This window comes from Balaenoptera physalus (genome assembly GCF_965194825.1).
Source record: "Balaenoptera physalus genome assembly, chromosome: 6".
NCBI classification, from domain to species: domain Eukaryota; kingdom Metazoa; phylum Chordata; class Mammalia; order Artiodactyla; family Balaenopteridae; genus Balaenoptera; species Balaenoptera physalus.
In genome coordinates, this window is record NC_138885.1 from 107,827,673 (window position 1) to 107,843,053 (window position 15,381).

A 15,381-nucleotide genomic window follows, 5' to 3' on the forward strand; every position below is an offset into this window, starting at 1 on the left:
GAGGGCGGCGAGAGGGTGATAAACCTGACGCCTAGGTGACCGAGGGAGGAGAGTGCCTGTCGGGGAGGGGTGGGGCAGATGCCAGGTGAGTTTACCTGTCTGCGGAGGCAGAAGCGCAGGGGCAGGAAGCAGGAGAAGAGGTACTTGCTCCATCGAATCACGCAGGAGAAGCACCAGCTCAGCTGAGTCATGTTTAACCCCGACGTGCGCGCCCCGGGCGCAAGGGTCGGAAGCAGGGCCGGCTGCGTGGTGAGGAGGAAGGCGAGAGCCCCGCCCCGTGGTCTCCCGGATGCTCAGCCCCGCAGGAGCAGCCCGAGTGTCCCGGCCCCTCTAGCGGGAGGAGCTCGACGGGGCCCCCGAGGCGCGGCCCCGACGTGGCTCCATCTCCCCCGGAAGACCCGGCGGGAGACGCGGGCGCTACAGGGCGCTTCCACCCTCGGGGACTTCCTCCAGCTGCTGCCTCTCTCCTCCCCTCGTTGTGACAGCCTCCGCCTGCCGGTCTCCCAGGCGGGCTGGGGGGGGGGGGGGGCGGGGGCGGGCGCAGGCACCCCGGCAACTTCGGAGGAGGCTCGGGGAGAGGTTCGCAGGAGAGGCTGAGCGGCAGAGCAGAGGCGGTGCCAGGCGCCAGGCGACCACCTGCGGGGAAGGCGCAGCGGCGGTGGCGGCAGCATTGTGCTCCAAGCTGCAGTGAGTGTGTGAGTGTGCGTGTGTGTGCGTCTGTGTGTGCGGATTCCCTCCAGACCTCACTCTAATTTCCACATTGCTCCCCAGGGCATAATGTGATTAACTTAAACGGAGACCTCCGGCTTCCATGACTGAAGCAGAAACATCCGTGGGCCTGGCATGCACGTCAGGACACCGAACACAACCTGGACGGGCTGTCCCAACTCAGCAACCTCTGACCTTGGCCACACCTCGACTCCTCTGCCTGGATCTCTCTCCAGCCAACTACAGGAGGGAGCTCTGAGCATCCAAACGCCCCCCACAAGCTGGGAGGGCCCCTGCCTAAGAGGCTGAACCAACTCAGATTGATGAGAGCTGGCTGCGCCCCCCACAGCTATAGCTGAACCTCCCGCTCGGGGTTCAGGGTGTGCCACGTCCCATCACGTCCTGCCCCATGGCCGCCACTGGAGAACAGGGACCCTTCTCTGCCTCTGCTGTGCTCAGAGGATGTGACCAGGGGTTGGGGGCCTCTCAGGAAAATTGTCTGGGGGTCACCATACTGTGACCCTGGAAGCAGGGAGCGGGAGGTAGAGAGAGGTGAGAGGAGGTGCTGGACTTTGGAGAGAGGGAGAGAAGACGCAGAGAGACAAAGGCAGAGGGAGACCCACAGACAGACTTCGGGGAGGTGGAAAGAGGCGGCTGTGAGCTTTGCCCCTGGTTCTGTCCCTGCAGAGAAACTGGGAGGGGAGCCAGCCAGCCAAGCCCAGAAAGAAAAAGGGCGGGAGAGCTGCGGCTGCTGCGAGCAGGACCCTGCCAGGGCCTCCTCCACAGCAACAGACCACTGGAGCCCAGCCAGGGCCCTCCCAACCCCCCCGCGCTGCCTCCCACCACTGCCTGCACTCCCGGGCCTGGGCTTCCCTGGGCACTGTATCAGGGCTGTTTTTCCTGGCAATGCTGTCTCTCTGTCCTCAGGGAGACAATGCTGTCCTTCTTTCCCAGGGAAGGATGGGGACACAGAGACAGCATTGCAGGGGCACCAGGCAAGGTCTCCTTCCCGACATGCAGAGTTTCTCAGTGAGCTTACTCCTGCCTCCAAGCTCCCCCCGCCCCATGGGACTTCTCAGGCCCTCCCCCCTCCCCAATTCATCTCCCCACCATGAGACAAGGCAGTGAGGTGCAGCGCTTTGGGGGAGGTTGGCAGGAGCACAGTGAGGGAGGGGGAAGGGGGCCCTGCTGGTGCGTGGCTAGAGAGACGAGGAAAGACAGACATTGGGGCCCTCAGCCCTCAACAGTGCCCAAGCAAAGGGTCCCTCACTGTCTTCCCACACACACCACCACGAAGGCTCTGGATGAAAGCGGGAGGGGGCGTCATGGAAGTAGGCGGAGCGGTAATACGCGAGCCCGTCCCTAGCAGGCCCTGCCTTTGCTCTTGCCCGTGACCTCCAGTGAAGTTCCTGGCACTGCTGAAGTCCGTGCCAGGCCTGCAGAGGGGCCCTTCCTCCTCTTTGGGGGGCCTGCGATCTTCACAGCCTCCCCACCCTGGCGCCAGAGGAAATGGCTGCATCGTGAGATGTGAGGAAACTGGGCTTAATCCACAGCACGTGGAACGAAGTTTAATCAAAAGGAATCACTGGTTGATTTTTTCAAACAGAAGGAAGTTCCTCAGATAGGCTGAAGTGTGGCCCTGCCTAGACTAAGAGAGAAGGACAAGATGATTTGTTTTAAGAGGATTCTTAGGACTTCTCAGCACCAAGAACATGAAAGGCACTCATCAAACGGAAGGAAGAGCAGATGGGAAGAAAGAGAAGGAAGTGATTTCTTGGTTCAGCCCTTCCCTACAAGGAGATCCTGATAAAAAGGGCTCAGAAAGGCCGAGGGGCCTTCATTTCATCTACCGGCCAGCAGGAGGTGTCCTTAAGCCAGTGACCCTCCAGAGAGGAAGGGAAGAGCCCGTGGCTGACAGAGATAGGAAGCCAGGCCCAGCACTGCCTAGAGCTTCTCCCCAGCTCCCTCCTCCCAGCCCCTGGTCCCACCACACCTCCACAGAGCTTCTCACCCAGCCCAGCGTTGCAGCTCCTGAAGGTCAACGAAATCCTGCCCCCAAGGCAGGACACGGAAATGTGTCCTCGGGAGTTTGGTGCCTCATGGGAAGTCACACGTCCTCTGTTGTGTTTTCATCACCAGAGGAGATCAGAACCCTGAGGAGAGCAGCTACAGGATCCCCAGAACCTCCTGGAAAGCTTTAGCAAGGATCCCCATGCTTCCTCTTTCAGTTTTTGTGAAGGTGGGGAGGGGGTCCAATCTCAGAAGTTCGTCTTTCAATTTCAGTCTCTTTCTCCTCAAAGCACTCAAAGCACCAGAAACTGCATCTGGTAGGTTCTTGCATGCACCCCATCCCCCATCTCTCCTTTCGGGCCCCCAAGCGTCAGGGTCAGAGATGCAGGATTTCACAGAATGGATCAGACGCAGATGTTCAGACATAGGGGACCACGGATAGGGATGAGCCTGGGCAGGGTCTGCTCTGCCACAGGAGCCTCACATCAGACCCCAATCTCTCTGCAGCCCCCATGTGGGTACCTGACAACAGACCCCCAGCTCCTCACCTCGGCCTCCCAGTGGAGCTTGTGAAAAGCTGGCCGCCATCCTCGGAGGGTTAACCAATCCTCTGGGGTCACTTTGTCTCCCCTGCCCGGTCCAGGCTCCCACAGACCCCCAGGCCTGTCTCCCGGTCACCCCTGGGACCCTGGCCCTTCCTCCCTCTGCCTCCTCAGCTAGAGTCCAGACTGCTAAGCAGGGCTGGATGTGGGCCTGGCCATGGCTGGAAGGAGGAGGAATTTCTTCTCCACACCCCACTCTTGTTCACACAGCCCAGAGACCCGGATTCTGAGTCCAGGCCAGGGAGGAGATTCCAGAGTCTGAGCCAGGTAGGATGGAGGCCACATTCACAGAAAAGGGGCTGCTCTGCCCCCCCCATCCCCCCTGCTCCCCACCAACCCCGAGAAGCGGGAGAAGAACGGGAAACTTCCCAGAGGCATCCAGAGAAGGTGTCAGGGAAACAAGAGAGCAGGTCACAGCCACCAGCTCCCTGGAGACAGGGTAAGCACAGATTCTCCTCTGTGCCATGTCCCCAGGGCCACAGTGCCCCCGGCTGGTTTTGTCTGTGGCGAGACAAAGGCGGCTCCTGTGAAGGAAGAATGGCTTGGGCATCTGATCGGAGGCTCTGGGTCTTGCTTTCACACCAAGAGAGATGCACAGAGGCCACTCCCTGGAGGCCCCCAGCCTTTCTCCTCCATCAGATGGGGACAGCTCCGGCAGACCCGGCCCCCCACGTGCTTGCTCACAGCTAGAGTTGATTTCACCACCCTCCCAGCCACAGCAATTCCTCCGGCGGCCCCCAGGGGGCTCCTACTTGGGTCTCACCTCAAAGACTGGCATCCCCAGAGCCTCAACACTGCCACCAGGGACGGATTTCACCAGCCCCACTCATGGTTAAACTACCCAACCACATTCAAGGTCCAGGACTCCCACACAGCAACAGAACTGGGGTCCCTCCAGAGCTGGGGGTCCCATCTCATATGGGCTCCAATGTCACCTTCTCGGATCACCTCACTAAAGTCCTTCCATCGTGCCAGCTCCCAGTCTCTGTGTGACACCAGCAAGTTCATGTCTTCAGAGCACATAGCACTTATTGATAGATTTGCTCACTTCCTCACTGTTTCACCCCCTCCCCCCCAGATTGTTGGCTCCCAGAGGACCTTGGCGGTCATTCATGGTTGCAGTCGCTCCCAGCACCCAGCACTCAGCACGGTGCAGGGCGCAGAGTCGATAAACATGAGTTACTTTGTAGATTGGTAGGTTGATTGCATGAATACAAGAAAGAAGAAAGGCAGGCCATTCCTGCTTCTAAATCCAGAGTCCCTGCCCCAGCCCTGGACTACGGCCACTGGGGAGTGTCATTTTCCAGGTTCTTACTGCTACTGCACCAGGACAGTGGGATCTTTACGCATCCCTACTCCACCCACCCCTGATGAGGGGCCACCTCCTTATTCTGCTCCCAAACATCCAGTACCGGTTCCAGTTAAACTTGAAAGAGACCCCGTGCCTTCCCCTGCCCCCCCACCCTGACAGCACATGACTGACACATGAAGACACTGAGGCCCAGAGAGGCAAGCTGACTTGCCAGGAGTCACACAACCAAAAAGTGGCAGAACCAGAATGGATCAAAGGCCTCCATTCCTGGCTCTTTGCTCTTCCACAGCACAATGCTGCAGAGGCGGGAGAGGAGGGAGAGGAGGGGAAATGTTTCCCCTCTTATAGATATCCCGAGGAGGTGAGCCCATAAGTTCTCTTTCTCCCCTTTACCACTACTAACCCAGGTCTCTGACCCCTCACAGGCAGGAAGTTCCTCTTGATATCTAACCTCCATCCCTGCTCTCAAATTCCAGACCATTTCCTCTTAGACTGCCTTGCCTGGGGAAGAACGACTTGGTCACTCTCTCCGTACAATAAATGCCTTCAGACACTGCCAGCTCATTATTCAAGCCCCCATCCCCACCCCACCTCCACCCCTCTCTATTCTGCAGGCTGAAAATCCTGGGTCCTCTGGGCCCCTTTCCAAATGACTTCCATCACCACCCAGCAGCTGACGTGATAAATGGGTGGGGGAAGGGTGGGGACAGACCTGGAGTGATGGTGGGTATTGACCCACTGGGGAGCCCGAGGCCTGGGCTGCCTTTCCGGGCAAGCCATAGCATCTAGGGGTGGAGAAGTGAGAACAGAGGCCTGCAGTCATCCTGGTCATCCCTCTGCCCCTGGAGTGTTCATTGCAGGGCCTAGCATGGAGACTGGAGACCGAGGAACTGGGCTGCTGGGTCTGAGCCCAGGCTCCCGCAATGAGATTAAAGCAGGGACTGTCTAATTTATTCTGATGGAACTGGGAGAGGGAGTGAGATGAATGGAGAGGGCAGGAGGAGAGCAGGGAAGGAGGGGCAGGGGAAGGTCCAGTCTGGGAAGCCCAATTGCATCAGAACCAGCTGATACAATTACCGTCCACCCCACCCCCGCCCTCTCCCACACAGCCCCCTCCCCATCCTGGGAAACCAGCCCACTGACTGCCCCTGAACTGGACACAGAGGGCAGCTGGGTGTGGAAGGCACAGGAGGAGAGGAGCTGGGTTAAAGCCCCCAGTCCGAAGAACCAAGATGACCCAGAAAGGCAAAGATAGTGACAGTGACTGGCAGACAGCAAGAGACATCAAAGACAGAGGCAAATGGAGGTGGATACAGACAGATAAGCAGATCCCTCCTACCCCCTATTCTCACCTGACAACCTTCCTCCATCCCGCTCCCTGGCGCCCCTCTCCAGCCAGGACATCACACTGGGTTCCTCTCCTGGGCCCACCCCCTACACTGTTTCTGCAGAGTGAGGAAATGGGAGAAAGGCCAGGAAATGAGACCCCAGGACTCTCCAGTCCCCACTCATCCCAATGCCCTCAGTCCATGCCCTGCAGACGTCCAGGGAGCTGTGAGAAGGAAGGAGGGCCAGGAGGAGCCAGGCCACTGAGACAGATCCCAGGTGGACCCCAAGATGGACATGAGGACAGGAGCAGGGAAAACGAGCTTTCAAGAGAGACATCCAAGATGGAAAAGGCAGTGGGGCTGGGACTGCCAATGACCAGAGAAGTGAGAGAAAGCCGGTGTGAGTGGAGAGGAGACCAGCAAACAGAGGGCAAAGGAAGTCGGGAGACAAGAAGACAAGAGGAAGGTGGAGGGCTCCGACCATCTCACAAAGAGCAGTGAGGGAGGGCCAGCATCAGGGGAGTGGGGGGAGGACAGGAATAAAGAAAGAGGAGGGGAAGCATGGTGTGCCACCAGTCAGGCTGTCAGGGAAACCGAGGCACAAAACAAGGTGACACGGCCTCATCTACAGGTTCCAGAAGCAAGCAGGGCCTGGGGCTCCGGGGACTCCCGCCACCCCAGACTCAGACCACTGAAGGGGCAGACACAGAGCAGAGTCTGAGCTGAGACCCTCAAGGGCCCAGCTGCAGCCCCTGTAGTCAGGAGCCAGATCCGGGCTAAGGCTCTCAGGGCACTTGCTTCCTGACTAGGAGAAGGCCACAGCTGGTCCAGGGGGGCAGGCCCGGAACAAGCTCTTGGGAGGACCTCAAGCACCCCCAGATGTGAATCCTTCACCACTCCACAGAAGCCAGGAGAGCCGGCACGTCGGTGCACCCGGGCTGGACCCTGCATCAGATGTGGGTAAAATCCCTGCATCCCTTCAAGTCAAGGCTGGAGGCTCTCCTGGGCCTGCAGATTTCCATTTGCTCCCGTGACCTGAATGGTACAACGCAGCTTCCTCTTCGCCCTCCTAAAAGGGTCCCAGACCCCCTCTGTGATCCACTTGAACCTGGCTTTTGGCATGTCCTATTCTCACTCTGTCTGGGAGCTTCTGGATAGAGCAGGGCAGGCCCGGCCCCAGTCAGACCAGAGAGAATGAGGTTACTGATGCAGCCTCCCCCGCCCCATCGCAGCCCTGTGGATGGATGAACCGTGAAGCCTGAAGCCGTGAGGGGTGAAGACTCGGACCCAAGGGTAGGAGGAAGCACCCCAGACTAGGCTTGGGGCACAGCCCCTCTGGGAGCCCCAGTGTCCTCATCTGGGGAACAGGCACTGTTGCATTTGCTTTTCTTCCCAGTGCAGTTGAGAGCATGCCAGGGGACACGTATGGGAAGCGTCACCTCCATCGTCCTCACTCTCACCTCCCAAAGAGAAAGATTGAGGTAAAAGCCAGCAGAGACCAAGGTCCAAATCCTGGCCCTGACACTTACCAGCTATGTGACCTTGAAGAGATTATTTCTCTATTCTGAGCCTATTTCCTCTTCTATAAAATGGAGACAAGGATCCTAACCTCATGGGTAGTTGTGAGGATTAAATTAAACGTGAAAATGCCTGGCACTGGACCCAACTCATCCAGGCATTCTTTGGAGCTACTGGACAAATATCTCAGAACCTGGGTCCGGGAGGGGCACGCTGGGGTGACTGTAAAAGCAAATTCACCCACCCCGAAACCCTTCCTGGGTCTGCTAGCTGCATACTACACACCCCACCCCCACCAGACAGATGCTCTCCGCCAGAGCCCTGGGCAAGAGCGCCCTGTCTGGAACACACAGTTCACACTGCCATCCGGGGAATGGAAACCCGAGGAAGAGGAGCCAGGAGTCCCAGCAGGATGAAGCCAAAACAGCATTGTGAGGAGGATGTTGGAAGCAGGCCAGAAGAGAGGTGGAATGGGGGCACATAAGCCCAGAAGAGACTGGAACTCAGGAAGAGGGAGGAACTGAAGGATGTCCCTCAAGCAGGGGAGACAGAAAAGAAAGCACAGCAGTGAGTTCCTAAGCTTCCCGCCCCCACTGAAGATAACCAGGAGGAAATGGTCAGGACTAAGCAGGAAATACTCAAGTTAGACAACAGGCAGAACTTCCAATAAGGCACCACAGTGCCAGAGAGGCCTCTGTTCTCACCCTACTATTCCCCCACTCTCCTCTTCTAAACCCCAGGTCAGGTTTGAGTCTTCAGCTTCCTATGACTTAGCATAATACCTCAGTATTAGAAGTTCCTGTTCACTTTAGCAGGAGAACAGGCCGGCCCTGCCCCACTGGTCCCCAAATCTCCAGCGTTACTCAGTCCAGCACCTTCTGTATGGATTCTCTTGCCAAAACCAAAACTCATTCCCATCATCCGTGGCCATCTTAGGTTCCTGGGGTAGGGGAACACTTCCCATGCAGACATCTACTCCTCATCCATCAGAAACATCTTCCTCGGTCTTGCCTGGTGGTACAGTGGTTGAGAATCCGCCTGCCAATGCAGGGGACAGGGGTTCGAGCCCTAGTCCGGGAGGATCCCACATGCCATGGAGCAGCTAGGCCCATGCGCCACAACTACTGAGCCTGTGCTCTGGAGCTTGTGAGCCACAACTACTGAGTCCACGTGCCACAACTGCTGAGGCCCGTGCGCCTAGAGCCCATGCTCCGCAACAAGAGAAGCCACCACAATGACAAGCCCGCACACGGCAATGAAGAGTGGCCCCTGCTCACCGCAACTACAGAAAGCCCGTGCGCAACAACGAAGACCCAACGTAGCCAAAAAATAAATAAATAAATAAATAAATAATAAATTTACAAAAAAAAATAGATAAATTGGACATCATGAAAATAAAAAAAAACTTTAAAAAAAAAAAAAAAAAAGAAACATCTTCCTCAACCAGGCCTTGCCTAGGCCACTCACACCTCGTTCTGTCTAACCCCAGATTGTCCCCTTCCTTAAGTTTCTGTCTCTGGGAGGCAGAGGAAAGTGTGCAGAGGCTTAGGATGGGGATAGAGGTGGTGGGAGTGGTGAAGCAGCTTGGAGGACAGGGCGGAGCCCTCTTAGGGAAAGGCTGATGGAACCCCATTATTGTTGCTGAAAGTTTGTAAGAAAGGGCTGGGCCCTGGTTAGGAATGGGCTATATTTTGTTTAAGGGGCCAAAGGAAGGAAGCAAACATGAGCCTGGAAAGAGAGGAATTGTGTACAGCGTACATGGACACACATAAAACACGCCCCTACAGGACAAGGTGAGGGTCCTGGAGCCAAAGGTCCAGGGCTGGGACTCTGGAGATGAGGAGTGGGGGACCAGGACAGGAAGGAGTGGAAGTGGGTAGAGCTGAGTACCCCTGGAGAAGGAAACATAGGTGCCAATGGAACCTTCTGGCCATTTTGGACCCCAAATAGCATGCAAATAGGATGCAGAAGAGTATGCAAATGAGGTTACTTTACAGGGAATTCTTTGTCTATGCCCTGCTTGACTATAAGGAGATGTCAGTGTAGGGCTTCCCTGGAGGTAAGAACCACCCCAGTCTTCCTCCTTGAGACCCCCCCATCTCCTTGAAGGAGGCCCCTCCCCCTCCAGCCTTGGGCCCCAGGGAGGGGGGCCTCCTGGGGCCTCGCCCTACCCTTAAGTCTCTTTCTAGATCCCCAGACCTCCTTATATCTCTGCCCCCCACACCCCAAACTTCCTCTTCCACAAGGGGCTTATCCCTTAACCCCACAGAAGGAGGGACTCTGCGTCCCATGGAGAGAAGCTTTGTACTGATGAAAACAGGAAGGGCGGCAGCAAAGGGAAATCAAAAGATCAACAATCACGGGGGCAGGTCAGGCAGCAAGGCCCACGGGGATCGTCCCAGTCAGCCCCCTGCCTTCCCGGAGATCCCCTCCAGCCCAGGTCAACCAAGGGCCCTCCTGGCTTAAAGTTCTTCCAGAAGGGAGACTCCAGAGCCTCCCCAGATCATCGTGTTCTCTGGCTTCACAGCCCTGGCTGCTGGGAAGTGCTTCCTAATGTCTGACCTCCAGCCCTTCTGCTGCTCTTTTCACACCTGCTGGTGGCTTCACACCTCACATCCCATCAATGGCCTCAAGGCCATAACTAAGAGAGCTGATTTAGGAGGAAGGGAGTGGAGGATCCCCTGCATCTGGGTCGAGAAAAGGCTGCATCTTGCAGCCCTCCTCACCAGTCACAGCATTCCTGCCAGCCTCACTCCACGGCAGGTGAAGGAGGCCCCGGCCCAAAGGAGCGAAGTGGATACTTCCGGGGAAGTTGGCTGATTGAACACACACGTTTTACGTGCTCCCTCTTGAAACTCCTCTAAAGCAACAGGAAAGTTGTTGTTGTTGTTTTAAGGAAAGCATAAAGCCCGGAGGATCAAAAAAAGAACCAAAAAGAGGGAGAGGAGACTACAGGAGCGATGTTCGGCACAGCACAACCACTGCTGTTGTTAAGAACTAAAATACTTCTGGTCCGGTGGGTAAGTAGTTACTGCACACCCGCCCTCCCGACGCTCTAGCCCCTCGCCTGGACCCAGAAAGGCTAATTCTTGTCTCATAAGGGGCCTCAGGACCCTCTCCAGCCTCTCAGCGCAGTCCCTAGGATCTCTTGTTAAATATTTTGATTATCACCCCTGACAACAATGTCAAGATTCTGGGAGTTGGAGATCAGATGGATGTGTGGGAACTGTGAGCCTGAGAAAGCTAAACCCCGAGCTGGCTGCGGAAAAGCCAAGAAGCCGCCAGATTCTTCAGCGCAGAACCCCTCCAAGGTTCAGGATCCGTGGCACTGGAATACCTTGGTGGGGGGTGAGCGGCGGCGGTGAATGTGAACCTGAACCAGGATTGGTAGGACACCGAAGAAGTGGTTAGATTTCCAGATCCTCTCCCTGACCCCTACCAGAAGACAGGAGATTTATTCCCTGGAAAGGGTAAGACAGCGGGCTCTGGCCCCAGGGCCACCAGGCACAGTTGAGGGCATGAGTACTAATAGAAAAGAGGGGGTCAAGTGAGTGTTTACTGAGTATGAGGTGGCCAGGCCCGTACCTGCCCCAAGGCAGAAAAGTGAAAACTTCTCTGGAGATCTGGCAAGCCCAAGAGGAGAGACCCAAAGATATTGACAGCAGTTTCCCTGATACAGCAGCCCAGCTGGACACCTGAGAGCCAGCAAAGCCCTCAACTGGTCCATCCCCACCCCCAGGGCAAAGAATCCGCCCTTTAATGTTCCGCTTAAAATATAAGTGGAAAACCCAGGCTCCCAGGCATCTGAGGAAAGCTTAGCAGAGAAGCAATAGAGACCAACAGCAACTTGAAGAAAGTAAGTGAAATTCAGTGCGAAGAACACTTTGAGAAAAAGTTCGTAATATCCTCACAGAGATCAGAGAAGAAAATGCATCCATGAAACAAGAACAGCAGGTCATAAAATGAAAAGAATATTCAGAGAGCAACAGTAAAAAAGCTCTTGGGAATTTAAAAGCACAGAACCCAGATGGAGGCCCACGCTGGGCACCCGGCCTGTACTTGCCCCTTCACCCACTCTGCACACCGTGGCAGAGGCCAGGCTCTCCTCTCCAAGGAGCTCTGCAGACCCCATAGGGCCCCCAGGTCCATGATGGGAGTCATCTGGAGACCAGAGAGGACATGGAGACCCAGACACAGGGGGAGATCCAAAGGGCCAGGAGGAGACAGAGGGTCCACAGCTGAGGCTGAAAAGCGACGGCGGCTGCCAGCTTGGTGAGCTTATGGACGTCCCCCGGGAGTCCTGTCAACCACTGAGCCAGCAGCCATGTGCCTAGCGGTGGCCCCATCGTACAGGTAGGAAAGCTGATGCTCGGAGAGCCTGAGTCATTGTTCAGAGTCTAAAGCAAGAGAAGTGCAAAGCTGGGAGTGAGAACTCATCTTAACTCAACCTGCGTGCAACAAAACCAGCTACAGCTGGAGTGACTCTGCCTCCAGTCTGACAGCCTGGGCTTGGATTCAAGTCCTAACCATCGACACTTACCAGCTAGGAATCCTCGTTTGATCTTGGCACTCAGCTCGCCTCTTTCTGCCCACATGTCACCCATCAGCACCAGAAAGTTCCTCCCAGGTATCGTTGGGGCCCGAGGCCCTCCAATCAAGCTTCTGGCCGCAGCAGGGTGGTGGGGAGGCCCCAGGGCCCCAGTGGAATATGTCCCCCAAGGAGACCATGAAGGACCTGTGGGCTGGACCCTGCCTCTGCCCCAGACTGCCTTGAAAGCACATCACGCATGGGTCTATTTTTAGCCAGGCCCCAGCGGGCAGCCAGCCACTCAGTGTTATTCTAGACTGTGGGGTCATCGGGCTGGCCGGGGTAAAGGGGAGCCACAGCTAAGGCTGTGGAAATAGTACCCCTGGGAGGAAGCACCCTGTAGATTGAGGTGGGGCAGGAAGAGTGGGGGTCCAGGGCAGGGAGTCAGGGCCAGGAGGGCTGAGTTGGGGACAGAAGTCAAGAAAAGGCTAGAATACTGGGAAGGCAGCAGGCGACAGGGCCTCCCTGGAACTGGCATCGAGGGGCAGGGAGGGGTACCTGTCTGGTGTCTCTTTGGTGAGGGATCAGTGCCAAGGAAGGCAGACGCCAGGGTGAGAATGAGGGACGTGAAGGAGATAGTGAGCTGTGCAGAGAGAGAAGGAGCAGGGGAGGGAAAGGAGAGAGAAACAGACAGAATGACGGACCCAGAGAGAGAGCCAGGGGCGGGGAGGGGTGACAGCACCCACTCCCGGGGCCAGAGAATCACTCCCAAGCCCGATCCCCCCCTCCTCAAAGGCACCCAGTCTCCTTTCTCCCACTAGGGGCTCTCAGCCTTGGTATAGGGGCCCCAAGACTGCTCTGCATCCCTGAATCCTTTCAAGATTCTCCCTGCCCACCGCCCATATAAAAGAGGCCAAGCTGGGACACGACACATGCACGTGTACACGCATACACACACACACACACACACACACACACACATACATACATACACGGCCTCCTGAGAAGAGACGGGACAATGGAGAGGGGAGAGGGGTGTCCCTCTGTCCCCCTGCCCAGCCTTGGGAGCTCAAATCCACATAAAGAGCTTCACAAAGGGCCTCTGGCTCCCAGAGGGGGAGATAAAAGGGGGGAGGAGGGGAGGAGGAGAGGGGAGACCCCAGAGCTGGAAATTCCTGGTCAGTGGGTCTGGGAAGCAAGATGGGGGCTGTTCTCACAGCCACAGAGGCTGCTGGAGAGCTTAGGGGGAAGGGGAAGCAGGGATGGGGCATGGGGCTCCTGTGCTCAGTGGGTAAGGAGAAAGCTGGGGCGAGAAGTGGCTTCCTGGAGGGGGCAGTCAGAAGTGCCGACCTGCTAGAGGCAACTGAGGGAGAGGTAGCTGTGTTTCCCTGGCCAGCCTGAATGAGAGGGGCAACAGGACTAACCCCACCCCAGCCCCAAAGAAGGCAGATGAACCCCTACCCATTCCCAACACTGCCTCGGGTCTGGCAGGGGGGAAGGTGGGTGCCTTCAAGGCTGAAGGCCAGGCCAGGAAGGGGAGTGTCCCAGGAGGACTGCCTGGTCAAAGAAGACAATGACTTCTTTCTCCCAAGAGACCACTGAGAACAAGAGGAACCCCAACCCCAGTACAGTTGAGGGAGGCTATGTTGCTCAGCAGAAAGAGAATGGGTAAGAGGCAGGAGGCAGGCCAAGTGCAGAGAGCCAGGAACCCTAAGACCTGGCTCGCATCCCAACTCTGCACTTACAGTAATGAGACCATGGACAAGTCACTCCCTGGGCCTCAACCTCCCCATCTGTGAAATAGGGTGATAATGCCTGCTCACATCACTTTTCAGGGCTGTTGTGAGCATCATGTGAGGCTCGTTTTAAGGACATTTATAATCATTATTGCTAAATGACCTCTGACCTGTCTGCCAAGTCAGAGACCCTAAGCCCAGGGCTCTCCCCATCCCTCTCCCTCTTTCTGAAAGAGGCTCAGAGGTGAGGCCCTTGGCCAAGCCAGCAAGTGAAGGGGTCAACCAAATGACTTCAAAGGCCCCTTCCAGGAGGAGAAGGAAACTGATGTTTATTGAGGGCCTGCTAAGTGCTGGGAACTTGACCTACGTCAGCCAACTTAATCCCCTCCCTAACCCCGTGAGTAGGTGTTATCATTCCCATTTCCCAGATGAGAAAACTGAGGCTCACAAAGTTAGTCAGTGGCAGAGCCCAGACTTGCAACCAGATCAGTCCCACCCCTGGTTCCACACTTTTCTGCTACAAACCCTCCCTCATTTTATTGGTATCTGTCCCACCCCTCACCCCTAATCCCTGAATCCCAGAGCAGAGCTCTGAGAACAGCCTCTTCCTAGCACACCCATCCCCAGCTGACCTCAGGATTCAGGAGTCCAGACTGCAGAGGGTGAAAAAAGAGGGAAAGAGGTGCCAACAAGACCAGAGTGTGGACGGGCTGGAACAGTGCCACCTGCCCACTGTGTCCCAGAGCTTGGCATATACTCTTTCCAACAGCCTGGCAACGTGGGCTCTATTGTGCCCATTTCACAGGTGAGGAAGCTGAGGCTCAGAGACACTATTAGTTTGCCCAGGGCACCAAGCTAGGAAGCAGTAAGCAAGGACTCATCAGCTGCCTGTCCCCAAGTCCCTGCTCCCTTCACGACAGGGCCAGCCTTGGGAGAGGCAGTGTTGAGTCACACAGGGAGCCCAGGGGTCTTGCAGGAGAACCATGGAGAACTGCTCTCCCCCCAACCGGTTACCTCCAACACACTCAGCCCCTGCTGGCTTTGCTGCAATTCCATGAAGAAGCAAGGGAATAAATTAGCCCTGCTTAGCATATTGAGTGGCTGGGGATCAAGAGGCCGTCTGGGTGGCTCACGGATCTCAATGAAGTCTGCAGTGGTGGGGAGCTAAGGGGGGTGGGGGACAGTCTGACCGGGCTGGGCCTGGTCCGACCGCCCGCAGACGGCCTCAGCTCAGTGCCCAAAAACACTTGCTTCCACTCCAACTTCATTCCCTAATGGTGTCACAGCTTGGCTCGGCTCTCTGCACCCCTGCCCCACACTCCGGCCAGCCGGGCCAGTCCAGCCAGTCCCAGAGGACACCCAAGGTTAGCATCAGGGGTAGTATCGAGCTGCCCGGCCTCTCCTAGGATGAACTTTGAGGTGGATGGCTCTGTCCAGGGGGTAAGATTCCTGAATGCCCCTACCCAGAACCCTCACTGGCCCAGTGTGCCTGTGCTTCAGTTTCCCCCTCAGCACCGAGGTACCTCAAGCAGGAAGGGAAGATGGGGAGGGGAACAGAGAGCAGAGTCAGAGGCCGGGTGGAGTCACCCCTCTGCTCCAAGCAGGACCACCACACCATTAACACGACTAAGCGAAAGGA

The 15,381-nt window shown here is 56.6% G+C and overlaps 1 protein-coding gene across 6 annotated transcripts in view; it reads right to left on the minus strand.

Annotated features, from left to right (window-relative positions):
* The window catches only part of TNS1 (tensin 1), a 230,354-nt gene that overhangs the window by 206,085 nt on the left and 8,888 nt on the right, over positions 1-15,381 (minus strand). The window lies entirely within an intron of this gene.